Source organism: Bubalus kerabau, chromosome 3, assembly GCF_029407905.1.
Source record: "Bubalus kerabau isolate K-KA32 ecotype Philippines breed swamp buffalo chromosome 3, PCC_UOA_SB_1v2, whole genome shotgun sequence".
In the NCBI taxonomy this organism is placed as follows: Eukaryota; Metazoa; Chordata; class Mammalia; order Artiodactyla; family Bovidae; genus Bubalus; species Bubalus kerabau.
In genome coordinates, this window is record NC_073626.1 from 106,897,759 (window position 1) to 106,925,737 (window position 27,979).

Sequence of the window (27,979 nt, forward strand, 5' to 3'; positions counted from 1 at the left end):
CTACTCTCGATGTATAACTACTTTGATAGTCTCTAGTGTATTGTAGGTAATAGGATACTCCATTACAGAGGGGAAAAATAAAAAGAAATCCTTGACAAGATAGTGACAACAGTTTCAGATTATTTTAAAATTAGTCATCTATAATTCAAAATAACTTATCCTGGCAGTGGTTTGGATAATAAACCACTTGTTTTCCACATACTTATTTACATCTATATCATCTGGTTATTTCCATGACTCAGTTATGAAAAAGAAGAAAATGGAGAAACAGGAAAATGAAAAGAGAAACACTTATTCAGACACTATTATTGTCAATAAGAAATGTTGATAACATAATTTTAATGTCAGGATTGCATATTCCTTGATGTGCCCAGGCCCTCAAAGAGACTTAGATGATATTCAGATCAGATCAGATCAGTCGCTCAGTCGTGTCCGACTCTTTGCGACCCCATGATCGCAGCATGCCAGGCCTCCCTGTCCATCACCAACTCCCGGAGTTCACTGAGACTCACATCCATCGAGTCAGTGATGCCATCCAGCCATCTCATCCTCTGTCGTCCCCTTCTCCTCTTGCCCCCAATCCCTCCCAGCATCAGAGTCTTTTCCAATGAGTCAACTCTTTGCATGAGGTGGCCAAAGTTCTGGAGTTTCAGCTTTAGCATCATTCCTTCCAAAGAAATCCCAGGGCTGATTTCCTTCAGGATGGACTGGTTGGATCTCCTTGCAGTCCAAGGGACTCTCAAGAGTCTTCTCCAACACCACAGTTCAAAAGCATCAATTCTTCGGCACTCAGCTTTCTTTATAGTCCAACTCTCACATCCATACATGACCACAGGAAAAACCATAGCCTTGACTAGACGAACCTTTGTTGGCAAAGTAATGTCTCTGCTTTTGAATATGCTATCTAGGTTGGTCATAACTTTCCTTCCAAGTAGTAAGCGTCTTTTAATTTCATGGCTGCAGTCACCATTTGCAGTGATTTTGGAGCCCCCAAAAATAAAGTCTGACGCTGTTTCCACTGTTTCCCCATCTATTTCTCATGAAGTGATGGGACCGGATGCCATGATCTTCGTTTTCTGAATGTTGAGCTTTAAGCCAACTTTTTCACTCTCCACTTTCACTTTCATCAAGAGGCTTTTGAGTTCCTCTTCACTTTCTGCCATAAGGGTGGTGTCATCTGCATATCTGAGGTTATTGATATTTCTCCCAGCAATCTTGATTCCAGCTTGTGTTTCTTCCAGTCCAGCGTTTCTCATGATGTACTATGCATATAAGTTAAATAAACAGGGTGACAATATACAGCCTTGACATACTCCTTTTCCTATTTGGAACCAGTCTGTTGTTCCGTGTCCAGTTCTAACTGTTGCTTCCTGACCTGCATACAAATTTCTCAAGAGGCAGATCAGGTGGTCTGGTATTCCCATCTCTTTCAGAATTTTCCACAGTAACATAGAGGTCAGCAGCTCTGCAGTTTCTCTAAGGAGGTGATATAGCACCATTGTTAGACATTGTCATTCACAATAGTTAGTATTACACAAACTGATAAAAATTACTGTCATGGTATAACAGAATAAAGTCTTTTTGAAGTCTCTACTGACATGAAATGAATTCCTTCATTGTTTTACAATCTCTATTTTTATGTACTTTATAGTAAGAACATTTCTGCTGCTGTGCAAAATATATCATCAGTAACTTAGGACAGACTGACATAATGTGTAATACTAGTACTAATGGCATAAATCAAAGCCATTATTCATTCAGTTTTAAGACATTATTTTTAGAGCAACTTTCATTTTACATCAAAATTGAAGGAAAGGTACAGCGATTTCCTACCTAACCCTGGCCCCTACACAGGTATAGCCTCTCCTGTTGTCAACATCTCCTACCAGAGTGATACATTTGTTAAAACTGAGGAACACCACCAATACATCTAAAGTCCATAGTTTACATTACGGTTCAGCCCTGGTGTTGTACAGTCTATTGGTTTGGACAAATGTATAATGACATGTGCATGCGTGCTAAGTCACTTTAGTTGTTTCTGACTATGTGCAACCCTTTGGACTGTAACTGCCAGGCTCCTCTGTTCATGGGATTCTCCAGAGAGCAATATTGGAGTGAGTTGCCATGCCCTTTTCCAGGGGATCTTTGAACCCAGGGATCGAACCCGAGTCTTTTATGTCTCCTGCATGGGCAAGTGGGTTCTTTACCATTAGCACCACCTAGGAAGCCCCCATAATGACAATGGATAATGACATGTATCCATCATTAAAGCATCATACAGAGTATTTTCACTGCCTGAAAAATCCTCTGTGCCTCACCTACTAGTCCACACTATGGTTTTATTCTTCCATGTAATAACTTCTATACAATTTCAATAAAACTGAATGGCTATTAACAAATATATTAATTGGTGTGAATTTTGTAGTTCTGACTTCCCTGGTGGCTCAGATGGTAAAGCGTCTACCTACAATGGAGGAGACCCAGGTTCAATCCCTGGGTCGGGAAGATCCCCTGGAGAAGGAAATGGCACCCCACTCCAGTATTCTTGCCTGGAAAATCCCATGGACGGAAGAGCCTGGTAGGCTACAGTCCATGGGGTCACAAAGAGTCAGACACGACTGAGCGACTTTCTTTCTTTGTAGTTCTAGAATAGTCTAACAATAAATTAGCAAGCGTCTGTCCCTTCCTGAGAACTATGGATTTATGAGGAATTTAGATGAGGTGGAACACCTATTAGTATGTGGTGAAAATATCTAAGACACATACATTTATAAAAACAAATGTGTCCTTGTTTTCCTGATGTATAAAATAGCTCCATTAATCAAAGTGCACTCCAGTTTGTTTTTAAGCACAATGTGCACTTGACAACTTAAATGTGATAGTCAATTAAAACTTTTCCAACGTTTGATTTTCAGTTTTTGCACTGGACTATGTTGGTCTTCAGTTTATGTACGTGTACTCGGAACTTTGTAATTTTATACCATTTTCTTCTTTGCTTTGTCATGTAGATAATCTTTCTGACTTAACTTGAACTTCTGTGTTTTTAAAAAATGTTATAGCTTTTTAAAATATTAAAACTTATGCATTCAAGTATGTGTCTCCCTTTCAAATTTTTCCCTATTGGGGGTATCTGTAATATTTCTGAACAAGTAGCCATTACAAAAAATATTTTGAAGCTATTCTCCAAAATGACCTTCAGTGGCTCCATATTGTCTACAGAGAAATGTTTATTAATGGCAACTTTGGGGCCTTTGATGATAATTTTTTGGTTTGGAAATAGTCAAAGGCCATTCAGAACCATGAATGTTGAATGAGGTCATCTGCTTGTCATCACAAAATTTCCCTAATGAAAATTATCTTGATTTTTTTCCTGTGAGTTATCAGTTGCTCTGAAGGAAGTTGAGAAAAATATTAGTTTGAAAAATAGAAATATTGAGGGAATGTGCAGATCTACATTTCCCAAATGAGAAATCTTAATATACATTTTTTTAAGAAATCAAATTAGCCCTATTTAAAATAATGATTAAAAATGAAATGTCAATTAACAACAACTACAATAAAGTGGAAAAAAAAGTTTTAATTAGTTGGACCTTTATCCAGGGTCAGTAGTAAATACAGTCATTTGAATTCTAACAATTTTTTTTGGCAAATAAAGACCTTAATTAAGCCTCATTTTAATAAATATGTCTCTATAGGTATAAAATCAGGTACACTTTTTTTGAAGCTAGAAATTTTTCTTTTCTAATATTATTTTAAATGTTATTGAAATGCATCTGTTGTCTAGAGTTTTAAACTGAATTTCAATTAATGAAATTCCCTACTACCTAAAAACTTTTTCTCTTATAGAAATTTGATGTTACTACATAGGAAGTATCCCTTTGATCTTTCATAAATTTCAGTAGAAGTTATATATTTTTTTAACTTCAGTAATCAAAAACATTTGAAAGAGCAGTATGGGTTGAATATATTACATATGAGCAATTGGAAGGTACTATACTGTTCAAACAAAGCAGCCTCATTCTAAATTAATAAGCCAATTTTCTTCTGGAACAAAAGAAGGGAGTGCTGGGAATGGAGACAGGGAGGATAATTCAGACTAGTGCGACCACTGTGGTTGCAGACCTAAGTCACAGCAGAGAAAGCGCTCTGTGGCTCACGATGGAAACCAGAAAGTATAAAGGAGTAAAGCAAAACACATTAGATGCAATTTGAATCTAACTTGACAGAACTTCCAAGCCCTTTAGATTCAGATATATCAACACCATATATCTTATGAAGGATAACAGTCTCTGACATTTGTGGCTCCTGCTTTGAATGGCTCATGCTCCCCAGCTATCATACTTTTTAAATTACATAAATAGAGTGAAAATGACAAAGCAGATATTAAAAAGGAGGGTATTACATTTTGCAAAATAATCTGGAACACATCAGTGAGTTTTAGCAGTTATAAATTACATAGGTACAGTCTTGTAATTGATTAGCTCTTCCCTGAACAGCTCATGGAATGGCAAACCCCAAGTCCTGTGAATTGAACCCAAATTACAAAGTTTCATGTGCCATCCTCTTTTTGCTCCAAGAACTTTGAAAGTCATGCCAAACCAAACCAATGTAAATTGGTGGATTTGGACATCCTTTTCATGACCACATTATCCTTGCTGGACTGGAAGCTACTTATTTTGGAAATATAATTAGACCTCTTATGATTTTTAAATGAGCAATATCTTCAAGGTACACATGTTGTGCCTTGGTGAAGTTTGGAGAAAAATAACTTTATGAGGTACTTCTTTCAAGAAAATACCCTGACTGAAAATGCTGACAGGAATTTTGCCTGTTATGCTAAAAATACTTTGGGAACACAATGAAACTAAAACATTGTATGCTTATTTTTATCAGACCAGCATTAATGTAATGTTGATGAAAAATTCTCTTAAAAAATCCACATTCATTGAAATGTCTTTTATTTGTTCCTCATCAGCTGACACTCTTAAGTTCCAAAATAGTGTTTACTGTTGACAGAAATCACTGGGTATTGCTGCAGGGGATTTTCAAAAGTCCTCCCCCTCCTCCACTTTTTTTTTTTTTTTGAAGAAGCTTAGACTAGGATAGACACACAATTAGGAGTTATTAGACCAAATGGTGGTCTAAACCCAGTGGAAAGAATGCAGCTGTCATGAGTAATTCCCACCATAAATCTTAGACACTTTCCAAAAGGAAATCTAAGAGACCAACACTGTTTTCAGAGTTGACTGACTTATCTGCCAAAATATGGGTAGTTTTTAACAATGCGGATGAGCCTGTTAAAAATAGCTGCAAACTGTGGATTAGGTAGCATTCTTGGTAGCTCAAACGATGGACAAACCACGAAGATGTAGAGTTTGAGCCTGGTTGAGAGGTAGGCTCAAAAAGCTTGCTTGTTTTTCTGGAATATAACAAAATGCATCTGAACCTCTGAAGTCTGAAATATGCGCTGGGAATTCTGCACAGTCTCTCTCCTGAGATTTATGGCACTTCCTAATTCCTAGGAGGCCAGAGCTACCGCAAAAAGAGTCATTCTCGCAATACTTTGGTCTTCTGGCTTCTCCCTCTGGCAAGAACAACTGAGCAGAGGAACACCCAGACTGCCCCCAAAGAGTGCTGCCCATTTCTTTTTCTATTCTTCTAAAGGTCCTGCTTGGTTTCAGAGATGTATTTGAGGAGAGGTTTTGTACCATTTTGAATGGCACATATTTCCTCCTCTAAATTGAAGTGTTTCCAACTTTATATTGCTAACTGATCTGATCACACACTTTAAATTCAGTGGCTGAGTACAGGATATAATTGGAAACTCTTTCTAAATTTAATTTCTACTCTGTTTCAATGGCTTGTATTTATCCTGTATCTTTTGCTGGCTTTATTTATTACTAATTTATTGTGAGATACACATCCTTCAAGAATGACTACCTTAAAAATAGTTGACACAATTCTGATTGTCAAACAAGAATGATTTGATCTTATATGAAAAACTTTGACTTTATAATAATCATTAAATTTTTTTTTTTTTTTTACTATAGAGGCAATATACTTGCTTGGTAAAAATGAAAACTAACCCACACAAGATTAATACAATGAAACCTAAGTAAATACCTAATCCTGCTGTCCAAAGACAGTCACTGTTAACAGTTCTGTTTTAGTTCTTTTGTTGTTACTTATTTTATGTTAATACATCACATTTCTGTTTATTAATTTATTAACTTTGAATGGTATTTATTCACTCCTTATCAGAAAAGATTAAGAGTCTATAGTTTCTACCACTTATCTATGTACCCTCTCTTTGTTATTATTAATTACCTTTGTCTATTTCTGTATCTTAATATACCAAATTAGCTCTGTGCATAAGAAAATAAGGAACTTATTGCATTTTACTTTTCCTTACCCTTCTCTTCTCTCTCATAACTTCCAACTTTATTCTTTGTTATTATTGCTTATGCTCTTGAAGTTTACAACATTTTGTTTTATTCTCTATAAATATTTTGTGGCTTATCTATGGGTTAATATTAGTCACTATTTATAAGAAAGTGACTGTGATTGGGTCCCACATTAACTTTTTTCACAAAGGAGATCTCATCGAAGTCAGAGTCTCGTGTGTTTTCTTCCATTGTAGGCCTCTTTATTTCTTCAATTAAGCACTGTCCAATAGAACTTTTTATGATTATGGAAATATTCTCTATATTAACTATTTAGACCAGCAGTCACTGGCCACATAGGCTGTCTGCTGAATACTTGAAATGTGGTTAATGCAACTGAATAACTGAATTTCTATTTACCTTATTTTAAATAACAGCCACATGTGGTCTATGACCACCATATTGGATGGTGTAGCTCTATGTCAGAGTCAACTACTACTCTTCTCTTGTATTCTACTATTATTTCTTCTTGGATTTCTTTTTTAAGAGTTATGATTTTTTTTTTTTTTGCAGACGTGTGTGGTTGGTAAATTTTCTTATTTATTCTATCTCAGTGACTGTTTTTGATAAAAACAAGGTCATACTGTATTGCACAGGTAATTATATTCAGTATATAGTGACAAATAATAATGAAAAAATATGAAAAAGACTATGTATATATTCATTGTATATATATATATATATATATATATAGAAATGTATGTGTGCATGCATACCAAGTCGCTCAGTTGTGTCTGACTCTTTATGACCCTATGGACTGTAGTCCACCAGGCTCCTCTGTCCAAAAGCTTTTCCAGGCAAGAATACTGGAGTGGGTCGCCCTGTCCTCCTCCATGGGATCTTTCTGACCCAGGAATTGAACCCACACCTCTGTCTCCTGCATTAGCATGTAGACTCTTTACCACTAGCGTCACAAGCTTCTTTACCAGTAGTGCCACTGAGTCACTTTGCTATACAGAAGAAGGCAACACAACATTACAAATCAACTGTTTTTTTAAAAGACTGCTTCATATTTAATTGTTAATTTAAGTATTTATAATTTTAAAATTTTTCTAACTTTGAAAGGCAATGTTCCATATCTTCTAGCATCTCTGCTGTTATGTTTGACATCAAGTTAATTCTTGATGCTTTGCAGGTAAATTTCTTTTACCTTCAGGTTTAAAAAAAGATTTTCTCTTTAACTTGTAGAAGTAAAATTTCACTCAGATGTATCTACATCTAGTCCTTCAGTCAGAAAACATTTTCTTATATTATTTGCATTATATATCCTTCTTCCTACTATTTCTTTTCACTCCATCTAGAACTTCTTTAAGATGGATGTTCAAATATCAGAATACTCCTTTGACAAAAGAACAAATTAACTAGAATAAATGACGGTCATGGGTACTTCTGTATTTGTACACTATTATTATTATTATTCGGAGAAGGCAATGGCACCCCACTCCAGTACTCTTGCCTGGAAAATCCCATGGATGGAGGAGCCTGGTGGGCTGCAGTCCATAGGGACGCTAACAGTTGGACATGACTGAGCGACTTCACTTTCCACTTTCATGCGTTGGAGAAGGAAATGGCAACCCACTCCAGTGTTCTTGCCTGGAGAATCCCAGGGATGGGGGAGCCTGGTGGGCCGTCTCTGGGGTTGCACAGAGTCGGACACGACTGAAGTGACTTAGCAATTATTATTATTATGTCCCGCAACAGGCTCCGATCTTAAATTGTCAGGCTGAGTGAGGATGAACCAGTGTTGAGTAGATAGTAGACTGGGCTTCCATGGTAGCTCAGCTGGTAAAGAATCTGCCTGCAGTGCAGGAGACCCAGTTCTATCCCTGGGTTGTGAAGATCCCCTGGAGATGGGATAGACCACCCATTGCAGTATTCTTGGGCTTCCCTGGTGGCTAAGATGGCAAAGAATCCGCCTGCAATGCCGGAGACCTGGGTTTGATCCCTGGGTTGTGAAGATCCTCTGGAGGAGGGCATCTCCAGTATCCTTACCTGGAGAATCCCCATGGACAGAGCAGCCTGGCGGGCTACAGTCCCTGGTGTCACAAAGAGTCAGGCACAACTGAGTGACCAAGCACAGCACAACACAGATAGCAGGCTAGAGGTCTTCAGCTACCAAGTAAGGAGGACTTATATGGGGATATGGAGCACTTGTACTGTTTTGCTTCTGAGCAAAGTTCTCCAACTCTGTGTCTGCTGTAGAACACCTGAGACATTTCATTTTCCACTGCCTTCCTTCTCAGATGCCAGCATCCTCTCATTTGTCCTTGTAGAACCTGTTCTCAGTTGAGCCTGTTCTCTTCCTTGATGCAAGGCAAATGGAGAGGGGCTCAGCTTTTGACATGTTAGATACAATATTTTGGGCATTACTTTACTTACTGCCCTCTTGCCCATTGTTACTCTTTTTTTTGTTGTTGTTGTTGTCAACTCTAAAGTTGGATATTTTCTAGGACATCCCAAGCAAGAACTGTACCTAATAATAGTGTCTGGGAATGATGCTTCTTTTGCTCTAGTATGTTCACGTGTTTGATCCCATCTGCTTTCAGTCTTCCTGGAACTTTTATTTCTTGTTTGCTGATGGCACTTTTTCTCTTTTCAGCACCACTTGTTTATTGTTTTTCTTTCCCAACATATATTTTCTCTTATTTCACTGGGATGATCTTTGAGGAAGGAGAATTCAAACATGATTTCTTGGCCTGGAAATTTGAATGGGGGCCCTAGTTGTTTTTCATAGAGAGATTTTTTAATGCTGAAAACAATATTTTCACTAGATTGCAAAGATACTGCCATATAACAATTTTCTTTTCAATAGTAATCTAAATGACAGATGTGTGAAAAATTAGAATATTTAAAACACTTATTATGTGTCTCTATATCTAATGCTGGCAGAATATGTTAATATCGGGTCCAGGATCAGACTACCCCTCATCTTTTTCTCACTCCTGTATTTTTCTTTGTCATTAGAAGTTTCTACTGTCATTTATGGTTTTGACAATGTTCCTATTATTACTGAGATTGCTTTATTTGGTGTATTTTTCTCTTTTATTTGTTTCATAAGTCCTTCTTTTTGTTTGGTAAATAACCATTTTTTAAGATTCCACATTAAAACTCAACATTCAGAAAACTAAGATCATGGCATCTGGTTCCATCACTTCATGGCCAATAGATGGGGAAACAATGGAAACAGTGAGAGATTTTATTTTGGGGGGCTCCAAAGTCACTGCAGATGGTGACTGCCACCATGAAATTAAAAGATGCTTGCTCCTTGGAAGAAAAGGTATGACCAATCTATACAGCATATGAAAAAGCAGAGACATTACTTTGCCAACAAAGGTCCATCTAGTAAAAGCTATGTTTTTTTCTAGTAATCATAAATGGATGTGAGAGTTGGACTATAAAGAAAGCTGAGTGCTGAAGAATTGATGCTTTTGAACTGTGGTGTTGGAGAAGACTCTTGAGAGTCCCTTGGATTGCAAGGAGATCCAACCAGTCCATCCTAAAGGAAATCAGTCCTGAATGTTCATTGGAAGGACTGATGCTGAAGCTGAAACTCCAATACTTTGGCCACCTCATGTGAAGAACTGACTCATTTGAAAAGACCCTGATGCTGGGAAAGATTGAAGGCGGGAGGACAAGGGGACGACAGAGGATGAGATGGCTGGATGGCATCACCGACTCAATGGACATGAGTCTGAGTGAACTCCGGGAGTTGGTGATGGACAGGGAGGCCTGGCGTGCTGCAGTCCATGGGGTCACAAATAGTCAGACTAGACTGAGTGACTGAACTGAAGTGAAGATTCCACATATAAGTGATATCATATGATATTTGTCTTTCTCTGTCTGACTTACTTCATTCAGTATGACAATCTCTAGGTCCATTCATGTTGCTACAAATGACATTATTTCATTCTTTTTTATGCTTGAACCCTTTTTCCTTTAAACTTTTATCTTATTTTGATTTTTTCTTACCTTCCTTGTATCTCTGTAATAAATTCTTGTTTCATAAAGACAATCGTTGCAATAAATGTTTGTTTTCCTTCTTAATATCATGACAAAATACTTATTATCAATTTTCCTTTACTTTTTTGTTTGCTTGATTTTGGTAGCAGTCCATTTTAAGTTACTTATTTATGAATGAAATAAGTTTTTCATCTAAGAGATATTTTATGGATTCATATGGAAAGAAGAATTTTGTCTTCTTAAGATATGAAAGAGACAGTATTTGTTGATAAATGAAAAAAAACATGTTAGACTGAAGAGAGGTCACCAAGAGAAGGTGTTTTTTTCCCTTGAGAGGACTGTTTGGATATGGTGATGATAATAAATAAAACATTATTTTATATTGTTTTTGTAGCCTATGTTGCTATTGCTGTTTAGTCGTTAAGTCATATCTGACTCTTTTGTGATGCCATAGACTGTAGCCTGCCAGTCTCCTCTGTCCATGGAATTTCTCAGGCAAGAATACTGGAGTGGGTTGCCATTTCTTTCTCTAAGAGATCTTTTCCTACCAGGGAAACTTGCATCTCTTTATTTGCCAAGCTGGTTCTTTACCAGCAAAATTATTCTTCTATCATCATTTACCTATCACTTTTCTATCAATCATCTATCTATCTATATTTTTTATCATGCCATATTTGCTATTCTGTGCAATCCTAATGTCTTACGTAGCCTGGGAGCCTGAGAAGATGAACTTAAAATTGGAAGAGGAAAAGGATAAAATATCCCAAGTATTAAGGGTGTTACTGATCACATTTCTTACTCATTCCATATTGTACCACTTATGCCTTGAAAAGATCTGCAGTGTTAATACTTAGGGATTGTGTATGGAAGGAAGAGCTAGCTGTCTTACTTATTATTAAGTATTCTTGTAAAGAGTTACATTGCTGAAAAAAATTGGGAAAACCATTTATTTCCCATATAGTCAATTCTTGTAAGGTAGGATACTGAATACTTCAACATGTAGAGAAGAATCACACTGAATTCCTTAAATGTTACCAGAAACACAGAAACAGCCGCATCGCTGTGCTCTGTCGTTCCTCTCTACTGGAATTTCTCCCTTGTATTTATACTTGTTGCCATAGTATTTCACTAAATGTCTCATAATTGCAAATGCGCATGTATGGGGTTCCCAGTTGGCAGTAATGGTACAGAATCTCCCTGCCAATGCAGGAGATGAAAGAGATGGGTTCAATCCCTGGGTCAGGAAGATCCTCTGGAGTAGGAAATTGCAACCCACTTCAGTATCCTTGCCTGGAAAACTCAATGGACAAAGGAGCATGGCAGGTTACAGTCCATGGGGTCACAAACAGTCAGACACAACTGAACGACTGAATACACACACAGAGAGCATGCATACCATTATCAACTAGAAACACAGATAGTAGTATATGAAAAGTCCTGTGAAAACTCACATGAGTACCAAGGGCAAGGTCCTGGTTTCCATTTGCTCTGATAGTTTTTATGCATTAGGCTTATTTTTGCATATCACCTCCATACATTTAATGCAACTCATAGTCCATTCAGACTTACTACTGGACCAGTTGCCTTTACAATCATACCTTTTAACTTGTGTGAGTGTGCTTAGTTGCTCAGTTATGTCTGACTCTGTGACCCTGTGGACAGTAGCCTGCCAGGCTCCTCTGTCCCTGGGGATTCTCCAGGCAAGAATACTGGAGTGGGCTGCCATGCCCTCCTCCAGGGGATCTTCCCTATCCAGAGGCTGAATCCAGGTCTCCCACACTGCAGGTGGATTCTTTGCCATCTGAGCCATCGGGGAAGTCCACCTTTTAACTTATGAACTATTAAATATAAGTAAATAATGGAAAGACAAGGGGAAAAAGTTCCAGTATGGTTAGTGTGACATAAATGAAAGCCATTTGTATGCCCTGTTTAATATCTGGGTAAAATGAAATGTCAGTCTAAGAATGCTATCCCAAATGTGGGCCCTCATTTTTACTCATTGAGTCTCATGTATCTTTTTAAAGTCAGCTGAGAATTTGAGTTCTATGAGTCTGAAGCATGGCATAAATAAATAACTTACAGAATTATACCAGTCTTATGACCTGAATAATATTGGAAATAAAGTAAGAAGAACCTCACGGAGAAGGCAATGGCAACCAACTCCAGTACTCTTGCCTGGAAAATCCCATGGACAGAGGAGCCTGGTAGGCTGCATTCCATGGGGTTGCTAAGAGTTGGACACGACTGAGTGACTTCACTTTCACTTTTCACTTTGTGCATTGGAGAAGGAAATGGCAACCCACTCCAGTGTTGTTGCCTGGAGAATCCCAGGGACGGCGGAGCCTGGTGGGCTACCGTCTATAGGGTCACACAGAGTCGGACACGACTGAAGCGACTTAGCAGCAGCAGCAGCAGCAAGAAGAACCTCAAGAAAGCTTGTGAAATTTCACTAGGAATCCTAATCTCTGATTTGATAAGACTAAAGATAACCACCTGAAATGATTTTTAAATGTAGAAAACAAAGTACCTAGAAATAGTCTTTAATAAACTCTCTTAGATGCTTATTTTTTAAAAACTCTTAGTTTTGAAGACAAATATTGGCCAGTGATTAACTGACAGCATTTGTCTTCAAGGAAAATCTCTTGTGTCTGGAAGATATAGAGATTGAAATTGGTATTTGGCTCATCTCATCATCCTCTGAGTTTCTTGTAGGTCTGAGTTCTATTGTTATGTTATGCTGTGATCATGCTGATGTAAATAAATCATTCCTTTGGTATTGTGACTGAGAGTGTTTCTTCAAAATAAATAAGTCTAACCTGGTCAGTCATCATCTGGTAGTTTGCATCCCTGGTGGCTCAGCTGGTAAAGAATCTGCCTGCAATGTGGGAGACTGGGGTTCGATCCCTGGGTTGGGAAGATCCCATGGAGAAAGGAATGGCTAACCACTCCAGTACTCTGGCCTGGAGAATTCCATGGACTGTACTGTCCATGGGATCGCAAAGAGTTGGACACGACTGAGTGACTTTCACTTCACTTCACTATGCCAACATAACCTGAGGTCCAGACAGGAGTACATGACCACAGCAGGCTTATGAATGGAAAACAAGCTGCGTGAAAATGCCATTTCTAAGGAAAGCTTGGGGGCTACAGAACAGTAATCTGTAAACTGTGCCCATGTATTCTTTCTTTTTAAAATTCTAGCAACAAACTTTCTTATAAGTTAAAGATATGCAATAAAAGGCTTACCAACACAAACAAGAAGAAAACACTGAAAAATGGCTCCTTCTCTGATGAAGTCATTATAGTTATATAAAGTCTAGCCTTTGATCCCATCATACTTGAAATGGATATTGATCTAAAATTTATATATTTGCCCTCATTTTTTTTCAATCCCTCCACCTCTATTTTTTTAAACATCTAAACAAAGTGACCTCATTGTTTTCCATTGGACTTTTTTTTTTTAAACATTGGCTGGGATGATTGAGATTCAGGAATGTGGGAAAATGGATTCCCAAACCACGTCCCTCCCCTTTCATTCTGAACTGTAATTTTTGGCTTGGCTTGAGTCACAATCATCACATTTCAGCCTGAATCTCTCTGTAAAGTGATCTTTCTTAAACATTTCTCTCACTCATCAAGGGATCAGAAACAAAGCCATTCTAGCCTTTCAGCAAAACACTTACAAGCAGCTTTTACAGAGAAGTTGCAAGAGCTCAATTTCCTCTAAAACGGGTTGAAAAGTGAACATATTCAGTGCCTTGTTGTCCTTTTTGGGAATCTTGTCATCTGTATGACATGAGTTCCAGCAGCTATTTTAATCTGTTTTTGTTTGCAATCCATTTGGTGTCCACCCAAGGAAATGCAGGTGATTCTAATTAACTTACTGCTGAAGATGTAGGAAAAAATATCTCAATTGTATTGTAAAGAATTAAACACTTGAAACTTTTCTTCTATTATTTATAACATATTATTAATGAAAATGATTATATGAATATATTTACCACCTAATTCACGGCTGTTCACGTTTCTAAATCAATGAGGCTTATGGCACAGGAAAAAGCCACACACATACACAAATACACAGACGCAATACAGGCCCCAGGAATGCTTGCCAACTTTTATTTAACAAGAGTAGCAACTTAAAAATAACATTATTTTTACTTTGTGCAACATAGTTTAATATCTGAAATAACCCTGTTCCAATAAAAACCTATTGAAATACTCTTAGGCCTAACTCTGCCCTGAAGGTAAAAGTGATTAATTGAAAGATTTTGGCAGATCTCTGCTCACCACCAGGGCAGTTTAATTTAGAACACATTCAACCATTTCTCAGTGTCTCTGTGTTGGTGCAGCATAACTTTTGATCTTCTTTGGGGAGGTGCCTCTAATTCAGACCCTTTGGCTAGCTACTTCCTGGAGGGTTTTGATGGTTTGGCTCAGCTTAGTGTTCAGGTGAGAGACAGAGACCATTCTGGCTGCTGCTTCTACAGCAGATTAGGGAAGCCAAATTCCAGACACAAAGGAACTATACTTACAAGACTGTTTAAGCATATCAGGACCCCAAGTCCTGTTTAGATCACAGACAAGATGGTTCTTTGCAACTTCTTGATGCTCTCCCAAACTTCAGAGAAATTCTGTGTCATTTGACTCTTTCCTTGTCAAAGAAGATGCTCCTGACCATGACAATGGATGAGGCTAAAAAACGGAACTTCCTTCTCTCAAGAAACATAGATAAGATTACTGTTCTCTTTTTGAGAATACAAGATAAACTACTGAGAATGGTATTGTTAATACTTCTGCTAAACAGAAACATGGAGCTACTGCATAATACTCGTGTTTGACAAAGGACCCATGCTAAATTGTGGCTAAATGGAAGGACAGAGAAATTCCAATATATTCCAGATAGAAAGTTAGAGTTAGTAAAATCTAACACTCTATGCAATTTAACAAGTATCAACTAAGTGCTCACTGTACAGCAAAAGTGTCCGAGGCACTAGGGACACAGCAAAGAAAAAAGAGTACACATCTCAGATGCCATCGAGCCATAGCATCATCATCTTCTGAAGCAACAATGCATTAATGACATGCATTGGTCATGCATTAGTGACGACACCTGCAAGCTCTGATATTTTTACACATAGGACACATCGAAGCAATATACACAAGGCGGTATATAAGCTCTGTAGTCAACTTTAGAAGAAAACACCACCACGATATATATTCAGTTTCACATTATATCCTGAAACAGTTAAGTTTCATCAGTTCAGTTCAGTCGCTCAGTCATGTCCGACTCTTTGTGACCCCATGAATCACAGCACGCCAGGCCTCCCTGTCCATCACCAACTCCCAGAGTTCACTCAAACTCATGCCCATCAAGTCGGTGATGCCATCTCATCCTCTGTCACCCCTTCTCCTCCTGCCCCCAATCCCTCCTAGCATCAGAGTCTTTTCCAATGAGTCAACTCTTCGCATGAGGTGGCCAAAGTATTGGAGTTTCAGCTTCAGCATCAGTCCTTCCAATGAACACCCAGGACTGACCTCCTTCAGGATGGACTGGTTGGATCTCCTTGCAGTCCAAGGGACTCTCAAGAGTCTTCTCCAACACCACAGTTCAAAAGCATCAATTCTTTGGCGCTCAGCTTTCTTCACAGTCCAACTCTCAGATCCGTACATGACTACTGGAAAAACCATAACCTTGACTAGACGGACCTTTGTTGGCAAAGTAGTATCTCTGCTTTTGAATATGCTATCTAGGCTGGTCATAACTTTCCTTCCAAGGAGCAAGCGTCTTTTAATTTCATGGCTGCACTCACCATCTACAGTGATTTTGGAGCCCCCCAAAATAAAGTCTGACACTGTTCCCACTGTTTCCGCATCTATTTCCCATGAAGTGATGGGACCGGATGCCATGATCTTAGTTTTCTGAATGTTGAGCTTTAAGCCAACCTTTTCACTCTCCTCTATCACTTTTCAAGAGGCTTTTTAGTTCCTCTTCACTTTCTGCCATGAGGGTGGTGTCATTGCATACCTGAGGTTATTGATATTTCTCCCAGCAATCTTGATTCCGGCCTGTGCTTCTTCCAGCCCAGTGTTTCTCATGAGGTACTCTGCATATAAGTTAAATAAACAGGGTGACAATATACAGCCTTGATGTACTCCTTTTCCTATTTGGAACCAGTCTGTTGTTCCATGTCCAGTTCTAACTGTTGCTTCCTTACCTGCATAGACGTTTCTCAAGAGGCAGGTCAGGTGGTCTAGTATTCCCATCTCTTTCAGAATTGTCCACAGTTTATTGTGATCCACACAGTCAAAGGCTTTGGCATAGTCAATAAAGCAGAAATAGATGATTTTCTGGAACTCTCTTGCTTTTTTGATGATCCAGCGGATGTTGGCAATTTGATCTCTGGTTCCTCTGCCTTTTCTAAAACCAGCTTGAACATCTGGAAGTTCATGGTTCATGTATTGCTGAAGCCTGGCTTGGAGAATTTAAACATTACTTTACTAGCGTGTGAGATGAGTGCAATTGTGCAGTAGTTTGAGCATTCTTTGGCATTGCTTTTCTTTGGGATTGGAATGAAAACTGACCTTTTCAGTCCTGTGGCCACTGCTGAGTTTTCCAAATTTGCTGGCATATTGAGTGCAGCACTTTCACAGCATCATCTTTCAGGATTTGAAATAGCTCAACTGGAATTCTTTCACCTCCACTAGCTTTGTTCGTAGTGATGCTTTCTAAGGCCCACTTGACTTCACATTCCATAATGTCTGGCTCTAGGTCAGTGATCACACCATCATGGTTATCTGGTTGTGAAGATCTTTTTTGTACAGTTCTTCTGTGTATTCTTGCCACCTTTTCTTAATATCTTCTGCTTCTGTTAGGTCCATACCGTTTCTGTCCTTTATTGAGCCCATCTTTGCATGAAATGTTCCCTTGGTATCTCTAATTTTCTTGAAGAGATCTCTAGTCTTTCCTATTCTGTTGTTTTCCTCTATTTCTTTGCATTGATTGCTGAGGAAGGCTTTCTATCTCTCCTTGCTATTCTTTGGAACTCTGTATTCAGATGCTTATATCTTTCCTTTTCTCCTTTGCTTTTGCTTCTCTTCTGTTCACAGCTATTTGTAAGGCCTCTTTAGACAGCCATTTTGCTTTTTTGCATTTCTTTTCCATGGGGATGGTCTTGATCCCTGTCTCCTGTACAATGTCACAAACCTCTGTCCATAGTTCATCAGGCACTCTATCAGATCTAGTCCCTTAAATCTATTTCTCACTTCCACTGTATAATCATAAGGGATTTGATTTAGGTCATACCTGAATGGTCTAGTGGTTTTCCCTACTTTCTTCAATTTAAGTCTGAATCTGGCAATAAGGAGTTCATGATCTGAGCCACAGTCAGCTTCTGGTCTTGTTTTTGCTGACTGTATAGAGCTTCTCCATCTTTGGCTGCAAAGAATATAGTCAATCTGATTTCGGTGTTGACCATCTGGTGATGTCCAAGTGTAGAGTCTTCTCTTATGTTGTTGGAAGAGAGTGTTTGTTATGACCAATGTGTTCTCTTGGCAAAACTCTATTAGTCTTTGCCCTGCTTCATTCCGTACTCCAAGGCCAAATTTGCCTGTTATTCCAGGTGTTTCTTGACTTCCTACTTTTGCATTCCAGTCCCCTATAATGAAAAGGACATCTTTTTTGGGTGTTAGTTCTAGAAGGTCTTGTAGGTCTTCATAGAACCATTCAACTTCAGCTTCTTCAGCATTACTGGTCGGGGCATAGGCTTGGATTACCGTGATACTGAATAGTTTGCCTTGGAAACGAACAGAGATCATTCTGTCATTTTTGAGATTGCATCCAAATACTGCATTTCAGATTCTTTTGTTGACCATGATGGCTACTCCATTTCTTCTAAGGGATTCCTGCCCACAGTAGTAGATATAGTCGTCATCTGAGTTAAATTCATCCATTCCAGTCCATTTTAGTTCACTGATTCCTAGAGTGTTGATGTTCACTCTTGCCATCTCCTGTGTGACCACTTCCAATTTGCCTTGATTCATGGACCTGACATTCCAGGTTCCTATGCAATATTGCTCTTTACAGCATCGGACCTAGATTCTATCACCAGTCACATCCACAACTGGGTATTGTTTTTGCTTTGGCTCCATCCCTTCATTCTTTCTGGAGTTATTTTTCCACTGATCTCCAGTAGCATATTGGGCACCTACCAACTCAGGGAGTTCCCCTTTCAGTATCCTATCATTTTGCCCTTTCATACTGTTCATGGGGTTTTCAAGGCAAGAATACTGAAGTGGTTTGCTATTCCCTACTCCAGTGGACCATATGTGTGTGTGTGTGTGTGTGTGTGTGTGTGTGTGTATGTGTGTGTGTGTGTGTGTGTGTGTGTGTATTTGACTTTTGTGAACAAATGGCTATAATGATATTTACTTTACTACCAAAGTATTGTCAAAGATTACATTTCTTTTTTATAATATGGTTGTGTGTTCCCAAGGGTTCATTTGAAAAAGCCTGGGAGATTATCATAAATCTACTATGTCCTTGAATGTTCTATCTTGTATCTCTAGTTTAGCTGAAAGATGCTTTAAGATGCATGATATCAGGTTCCAAATCTCTAGGCAACACAGTGAAAACTTCAAAATTTAAATATTTCACAAGTCACTGGACAAATTACACCCAGTTTTGGAGATATAAGTCAGTGGATAGAGATAAAAAGACAATCATTTCCCCTAATTAGAAGCTCTAACTATACCTGGACAATTTAAACCACTGTAATTCATGATTTTAAGATTTCTTCAAAGAGAAATATATAGATAAGTGCTTAGAACTAGCATTGAGGTTGGCTTTCTTAATTTCTGTTATCATACTATAAGCAGAAAAATTAGAGGAAGACTTCCTTTAGTGGTGTAAGAGAGGGCAATATTCTCAGCTTCATGTTGACTACTTTAGGACTGTTTACCAATTACTCAAAACTGTACTTGTTGTCTTGAAAAAAAAAAAAGCATTCCAATTCTGATAGTTCTCTTTTTAAACTTATTAACACTAGTGTAATACAAATAGATTTCTTGTTTCTGAATGATTTTGTCACTTGGGTTTACATCAAAAGTCTTACTAAAATATTTGTGTCTATATGTGTATGTGTATGTGCGTACTTAGGTGCTCAGTCATGTCCGACTCTTTGCGACCCCACCCACTGTAGCCCACCAGGCTCCTCTCTCCATGGAATTTTCCAGGTAAGAATATGGAGTGGGTTGCCATTTCCTCCTCCAGGAGATCTTCCCAACCCAGGGATTGAACTTGCATCTCTTGTGTCCCCTGTATTGCAGGCTGATTCTTTATTGCTGAGCCACCGAGGAAGCCATACACATACATATTTAGTATCTATCACTTCTCTGTGATCTGTTGTCATGAAAAGAAGGTATATTAAACAAAGATGTGTTACATATGCTGATGTTCATTAATACACTATTTACTGAGTGTCTCTTCCCTATGTGATTTTTCTAAGTGTTAAGAAACCAAGTTACAAATGCATTTCATGGTTTTCAGTGTCTTAAATTTAAGTAAAGAGTATCTTAATTTTCTTAATTCTATCAAAGTGTATTTGATTTTGAATTTTGAAAATAGTATTAGAAAACCCAGTTACTACATCTGACTATTATTAGTACTACAGAAGATAGAAATAAAAGACTACCAATTTGAAGACCTGGATTTTCTTTGTTGGTCCCAAAGGTTAGTTTTTAACATTAATTATAGAGGCTATATTTACAATATCTTTTTAAAGTTTTGGGAAGATAATTTCATCTTAAAATATTTCTTTTACATATCATTGCTTATGTATAAAATTCTGTAATTAGAACTTTATTCCTTTGTTTTTAAATTCCATGGAGGGATTTCACATCAAACTTCACTGATCAATCTATTAGATCTTGTCCTGAGAGAAAAATTTAGCTAAAAGAAAGCAAATACAGCAAGACTTCACTTGTGGAGGATGTGGGACAAGAAGAGATGAAGGATAAGACTAGTGTAATAAATAATGGGAGAAGACAGAAGAGGAAGTGGGTGTACCATGTAGGCTAATCCAAAGGGGTGGTTTCTATTATCCAAATGCTCACCCTTCTATTTTCAGATACAACAGTTATATGAAAATGGCATGTTCTTACTGTATTTAAAGGTTTGGGGGAGGAGAGGCACATTTTTCCACTTGACTAAATATAATTTATTCTTAAATATGGTTTATTTTTATTATCATAATAATTTTCCATTATATGGGAAGCATAATAAATGATCTGTCTTTCTTCTGGGACAACTTATATGACCCTTTCCCTTTTGAGTGAGTGTAACACTCTAAACTGAGACTCAAAAGCTGAGTGTGTATAAATCCATATAGGGCTCTGCTCTATAGATTGAAATACTGTAAAGAGACAACGTTGTTCCTTGGAATTATGAGACCTCTGTATCTCCTTGGAATAATGAATTAATGATAATAATGAATAATAATGAATTACAGTCCTCTCTCCTTTCTGGGTAGGGCCTGCAGAACACATTCTTGGAGACTTCTCCTGCTGCATCATTTTTCTGCACCAAAACTGCATCTTTGTGCACAAACTCTGCATGCACACTGCTTTCTGTATACAAACATCTAGCTCCATCAGACACCTCTCCTTTCTCATGCCCTTAAGTCTCCTCTGTGCTGCTGCTGCTGCTAAGTCACTTCAGTCGTGTCCGACTCTGTGTGACCCCATAGACGGCAGCCCACCAGGCTCCCCTGTCCCTGGGATTCTCTAGGCAAGAACACTGGAGTGGGTTGCCATTTCCTTCTCCAATGCATGAAAGTGAAAAGTGAAAGTGAAGCCGCTCAGTTGTGTCCGACTCTTTGCGACCCCATGGACTGCAGCCTACCAGGCTCCTCTGTCCATGGGATTTTCCAGGCGAGAGTACTGGAGTGGGGTGCGTAGCCTAAGACTCTTCAGTGTCAACTGGAGATCACATGACATTGAACAATGTGTCTAGATTCATGAGGTCCTCGATTCCCAACCTAATTTCAATTTTTCAAACAAACCTGAACAAAAACTACTATACACAGCAACAAATGCATTTCTACCAATGCACTGGCTGGAATATAAAAAGAAAATGATGACCTTATTTTGCCCAAGTTTAGAGCAAAGTGTACTACAAGCAAAAGCCCTAGAGTGGAGGAAGGTACTAACCCTGGAAACACAGCCTGCTCCCAGAAATGTCAATATGACTCTCTTTCCCTTCTTTGCTTTATCAAACAAAACAAAGCAAAATTCCTTCCATGGTACCTGAATAGGAGACAGAGCCATTTGATGCCAATTTATTGCTACCTTTCAGAACAACTGTACTCAAGGTAATACTCAGTCACAAGGGTGTCTGAACTTCAGGCTGAAACTGAAAACTTGGCACGTTTGCCAAGAAAAGGTACTAGAGGTCAGACAGAGTGCTGAAGGGGACAGCATGGAGTAATGCAGCCATATAGCAAAGAAAGAGAAAGAAGAGGGTAAATGAGTACCCAAAATACATAGGCACCATCCTGGAGTTATTCTTGTTCAGAATCCACATTTTACCCCATGAGAAATTTCATTATTTGGTTTATAATTGTCTTCTTATGGTTTCAGGATTTCAGACTTATTACAAATTTAACTCTGTATCCTAACAATATTAGCTATAAAATCCTGTTATAAACATGAGTTAAAAGTTTAATATTTCATGATGTTTAATGAGAAAAAAGCATTTCGCCTGTTCACCATACTGTTAAACAGGAAAATGACAATAAATGATTTAGGACTTGAAGTATGAAGGTCTGTCCTCACTCTTAACATGCCATGTGCATTAGAAACATTGGATAAGAGATTTCAAACACGTTGCTGTTCATAGAATAGTATTTCTATACAATCTTCAACAATTTTAGTTAAACAGAAGTGCTGTAACCTTTTTTTGTTTATTTTTGTTTTAGTTTTGGTAATAAGAATTTATGGCAATTTTAAAATATGGAATTTTAAGAATTCATTAAATTTTTCTCTACACAAAACATTACCCTGATAATTAGTCCATGGGATTAAATGCAATATCCTTCATATATTAAAAGTCCCTATACTTTGGTCTGGAAAGATATGGGAAAATATAACTATATTATTTTAACCTATGATCTTCTTTTAGAGCTACTGGTATCATTTTTTGCACATGGATCTAATTGTTTCTGTTGGCTCCTCAGGAATCTCCAATCTAACTCTAGAACTATTTTCAGTTAAGAAAAGTTGCTTTCTACCATTAATCTAATTTCTAGATTAATAACTTTTCTTTTAGCTTACCCGCTACAAACAATTATTTTATCTGCTCCTACTCATAGACAGCTTGTGAAAAGAAGTCTGGTTCTTCTTTTCTGGTGGGAAAAGAATTTGAATGGAAAACATGGTCATACATATATCAGACCAAGGATTAAAAGATGAACATTATACATGAGGAAACATTTCAAGAAGGTTTCACTATATTAGTTTTTCCAAGTTAGTATTCCAAGCCCATTTTGGATTATGTGTGAAAAGTAAGAACTCTGCACTGTAACAGGTGCTGGCAGGAAACTCCCATTAAAGCGTATGGAAGTTATGCCTGTAAAGTCTTGGCATCTGAGAAAATTCTCTCATAAGAATGCATTGTGCATCAGATTTTTCTCACTGCAAAAACAATACAAGGATGTAACTGCTTCACCATATTCCCAGTCACTATTTTGCTAACACCATCCTTCAGTGATGACACCTTTGGTGACCTTGTGCTATATGTAAAGTATATATCAGCTTTGATTTCAACACGGCAAATGTGCATCGTCTTCTGTATATAACAATAGAGATGCCAGTCTACCATCTGTCTGTCCTAATCACTAGAAAGATTTTTTTCCTGTGGAGTCAATGAATTTATACTAATTCGCCCATATTCTGAAGAGTGACTTATCATATACAGCCTGCCAAATGTTTAAGAGATTTACTGAAGTTAAAAATTCTGTTTGGAGTACCAGGTAGTAAATGATATAGGCTTTAAATGTATTGTACTGACTCATGTTGGAAAGCATTAGCATTATTTTGGCACATAGTAGGTGCTTAATAAATGTCACCTTTGTTTTTCTTACATAAATCATACCTTGTCTGTATGACCACAACTTCAAAGACTAATGGTGTAATTCTTTGCAAGTAAACTTGCCTACGTTAAAGTTAACAAGTAATGTCTCTCTGATCAAGTTCAATTTTTCAGCCTATTCATTCTATATGTTAAATTGTTTTTACTGACATTTGCCTGTTGGATACAACTGAAAAATTCTCTGACTTTATTTTATAAATCTACTAGTTATAAAGAATTTGATTCAAACTCAATAGGCAATTTGAGTTTAAAGCATTTATCAAATTAGGGAGTGAGATAAAAACTTAAACAGTAGTGAAGGTTAGGAAAAGTCTCCTGAAAATAATTGTGAGCCTGTATATATATCTAGGTTAGTGGCTACAGTACAGATTAAATGTTACTAGTTTACATTTGTATTTGTATTTATACTTTTATGTGTGCTTTTTGTATATCAATAAATATTTTGAGGAAAAAGTCCTCAGTTGGGGTAATATAGCTGCCTTCCAGAACACACAAACACACACACACACACACACACACCGAGCACCAGCCCAGGCAATCTGCCAAAGTGTGGTTGCTGTGAAAAAGGTTTTGCTTTAGGGCATAGCAAACCAGCTCACCGCCCTGTGGCCCTGTCCACTCCTCGCCACATGATTCTTTGCTGTATCCTTAACTTCCCCTCCTACAGTGAGGGAACATTTCTTTGGACTGTTTTATTGCCAATACATTTTTACTTTGTATGATGAAATGAAACAAGGGACTGGTTTCATTAGAAGGAGAGGTAAACAGAGCATTAATTAAATTTGCTGATGATACTAAATTGGGAGGAACTGTGGACATCTGTGAAGACAAAAGAATCATACAAATGGACTTAAGGAGTTTAGAAATACGAGCAGGAAATAATAAAATGAGATTCAGCCTTAAATAATGCAAGCTAATACATTTGGGAAAAGATAATCAGAAACATGGCTATTCAGTGGATGGTAGATGCCTGGAAAGTGGTGATGGTGAAAGAGACCTGGGGGTGATAATGGGAAAAACGATATACAAACTTACAGGGAAGTGGGCACAGTGCCTGGAAGTTTATATATAAAAAGCAGTTTTTGAACTAGAAACATGATAGTTCTACACTTACGACAGTGACAGGTCTCAAAAGCATCAAATTTGTTTTTAGTTAATTGAATCTCTCAGGTTTATGAAACATTTAACACTGTTTGTTGAGAGAGCGATGAGAAAGTTACTTTTGTCTGAAACCTGTCCTGAACACCAGAGTCACTGCTTTATTTTGGTCCTGTTTTATCCTATTATAAACTATTGCTAATATGGTATGTCATATAGATATGACATAGATATATGTCATCATATATATGTATGATATCAATATAGATATTGATATGGATATACATACATATCATACCATGATACAAATGTAAAACAAAACAACTCTTTTACGACAGTTTCACCTTTCCAGATCATATAACTTTACTCTGTGTTCCAAGAGACATTTAATGACTCTTTCTTCTAGCAGGTCAATGAATCTTCAGTATACAATTCGATTCTCTAAGGATGTATACACAGATGGATGAAAGAAATCTTGGATAGTATCTATTTATCCATCCAATCATCCCTGATGACTTGAATCCCTACCATATGCCAGCTCTGGTGTGCTGAGCAGTGAGGAGGCAGAGAGGAGCCAGACAAACCCTAGACTCCAGGACTCACATTCTAGATGAGGAAACAGATATGAAACTAGCCACTATGATCCCATGCAATAGGGTGGTATTGGGGAAAGCAATGCTCTTCTTGGAATACTGTGGAGGGAAGGGTGCTCATAATGTTCAAGAGACTACAGAGAGGTGACTGAAGATATGAGTCATACAATATTCATCTGTGAGGGGGAAGCTTGTACTATGCCCAAGAGGATGAATGCAAATTTGACAGATAAATGGATATGGAAAGGGTCTTTAAGGAGAGAAAACTGTTCATGGATGGAATACCAGCCTTTGGAAAATTTCATGTAGGTGGTGCATAGGAAGCTGTTTATGAGATTATAAAGCTGGACAACAGACAGAGGTCATATGCTTATCCTTTTTATGATAATAACTAGTGTGGAATTTTGTTTATCCTGATGGAAAGTTCTCTGAAGGGATAATATGATCCTATTTATATTTATGAGGGATAATTTTGGCAGCATTGAGAAGAATGACCTGGGCAGAAATAAGAACAAAGTCAATGATGTCAATTAGAGGGTTTATATCAAAAGAAATTATGGAAGCACAATTAAGGCCATGGGATGGGAGAGGAAGAATCAGATTTAAGAGACAGTAAAAAAGTAGAGATTGGGACTTGCCTGGCAGTCCAGTGGTTAAGACTTAGCTTTCCAGTGCAGAGGGTGCAGGTTTGAACCCTGGTCAGGGAATGAAGGTCTCACATGCCTCGTGGCCAAAAGACCAAAAACATAAGACAGAAGTAATATTGTACTGTAATAAACTCAGTAAAGACTTGAAAAATTGAAAACAAAGTAGAGTTCATGAGACTTGATGAAAGGTGTTGTACGTAATGAGAGAGAAAAATCTAAGATATCCAGTGAATTTCTTTTTAGGGCAATGAGCAAAATAGGTCATGAATCCATTGGGTGAGGTAAGGACAAAAAGAGGAAGAGCAGGTTTTTTGAGGAAAGGTATAAGCTCAGTTTGAAAATGTTGAATTTGTGATGGCAGAAAAAAAATTCAAAAATGATTATTCCTAGATCTCAGATCTGAGTATAAAAAACTAGCTTGAGGAGTCATGCCTATATCAGAACTTTAAAGTCATTGAAGGAATCACTGAAGTTTTAGGGTCACTGAGATCACACTGAAGAACTGACTCATTTGAAAAGACCTTGCTGCTGGGAAAGGTTGAAGGCAGGAGGAGAAGGGGATGACAGAGGATGAGATGGTTGGATGGCATCACTGACTCATTGGACAAGAGTTTGAGTAAACTCCAGGAGTTGGTGATGGACAGAGAGGCCTGGCGTACTGCAGTCCATGTGGTCGCAAAGAGTCGGACACGACTGAGTGAACTGAACTGAGATCACACTGAGAGAAATAGTAGCATGAAATGTCAGTCAAGAATTAAATCCGAAGGAAATGCATAGTTTCTTTTTATGCTGTCAAAACAAAACACATAATATATCCAATATTATGCTATGGAGTTTTACTTACGTGCCAACCGCCCACTTTCAAGACAAAAGTAAAGAAAGCTTTCAATACTGTGATTACAATAATTTCTGTTAGGTGTCCCACCACTCTGTAGGGAGACTTAAGGGTTAAGTTAGCACAAGCTATCAAAAATGCAAAACATAACAAGAACATATTTTTTAAAAAAGAAAGAAAATAGTCCTATTTTTAATGACACTGGTATATTCAAAGTCTTTATGTAGCTTTTGATAGCATCAGCAGAATTTAGCATTTTTGTGCTGTAAAGTAATTTTGAGAAAATAAAATCAATGTCCAATAGCAAAACTATGTCAGAATTTAGAGTACTGCTATCCTTTGTTCATTAGTTTCAAATTGATAGGTCTGTGTAGTTGACCACATCTTTCTTATTTCAAATTCTTTGACAGATTCTTTAAACTAAAAAAAAAAAAAAAAAAACTATCATGAAACTAGAAATTTCTGAGATCTACATAGAAAAGAAACACTAAATCAGGACGATGAGATGTTTACAGGAGAGTAAACGAACACAGAGGAGCACTGAGATGGTATTCCAAGTCTGAATTAAAGCGGAAGATGCGGTGCTTAACTTGCTGTGGGGTTATGGGACCAGAGCCTTTGCCTGGCCATTCACATACATGTCACTTACAAGTCATAGTTGTCATTCAATCACTTAATTAAGAACAGCAGGCTATTGGTGTTGAAATAATGCCTAATGGGATATGACTTCCTCTGATGAAATGAGAAGAGAATGGATGTTCTATTAGCTGCTGAATTTAAATGTAGTTTCCAAAAATTGATGGGCATAAAATCTTTAAGTAAACATAACTGAATGCTTAGCATAGTTGAGTGTCAATGGGGAAGAATGATGTCATTTAGAATAATATAATATCTTCAGAAATGGTTTAAATTAAAAAAAAAATGCAAACCACACTATTCTCTGCACATCCTGTAGCTGCCTCCGACCAACAACTGCTGGTTATTCATCTTTTTAGTTTCAAGCATGTGCAGGTATAGCAATGGTGTGCAACTTTCCAATGAAGATTTAAACAATGTTGACTATAATTTACCCACTTTATCATTTATTGAGAATGCATCACGTGCTAGGCACTGAGTGAAGAATTAAAATGAATCCACTCTCTCTATGGGGAGGAGCACAAATGTACTAAAGGAAACATTTAAATATTTTTTCTTTGATACATGGTGCTTTCACCTTACATCTCAGGGCATTCTTATTTCTTTAAAAAGAGTATGAC

At 37.6% G+C, this 27,979-nt stretch overlaps 1 protein-coding gene across 1 annotated transcript in view; it reads right to left on the reverse strand.

The window, feature by feature from the left end:
* ARHGAP15 (Rho GTPase activating protein 15) overlaps nt 1–27,979 on the reverse strand; it is a 700,001-nt gene that overhangs the window by 217,555 nt on the left and 454,467 nt on the right. The gene's annotated exons all lie outside the window — the stretch shown is intronic.